Consider the following 443-nt stretch of genomic DNA (forward strand, 5'->3'; position numbering starts at 1 on the left):
ACTTTCAAAACTTTTAAAATCAATGACATATAGGTTCTAAAAAATAGTTGTCGGTCCTGTTCTACTGAAACAAAAATGTTTACTATTTTTATTTTTTGTTTGTTTAGGGAAGAAATATAAGCATTATAATGATTTTTTTCCTTCTTCATTATTTTCGCTGTCAAAGCCAGCTGAAAATCCGAGACAGAAAACAACAATTCCAAGCACAGTTTTCATGTCAGCGCCGACGTTCAAACTTAGGTATTTCTGATCTTCAATCTGTAGAACTCTGCCTCTAAGTTCTATTTCCTTTGGGTTCGTTTGACATTTTAATATTCTGAAAAAAGAAATATCGATAAGAAAAAGTCTCTGTTGTATTAAAAATAAAACACAATTATTTTTAGTAGATTAAGAAAAGTATTATTGGTATGGATTACCCTTTTCAAACAAGTAGCAAGATATAT

The sequence above is a fragment of the Acartia tonsa genome, chromosome 5, assembly GCF_053477335.1.
Source record: "Acartia tonsa isolate MP-2025a chromosome 5, ASM5347733v1, whole genome shotgun sequence".
NCBI lineage: Eukaryota > Metazoa > Arthropoda > Copepoda > Calanoida > Acartiidae > Acartia > Acartia tonsa.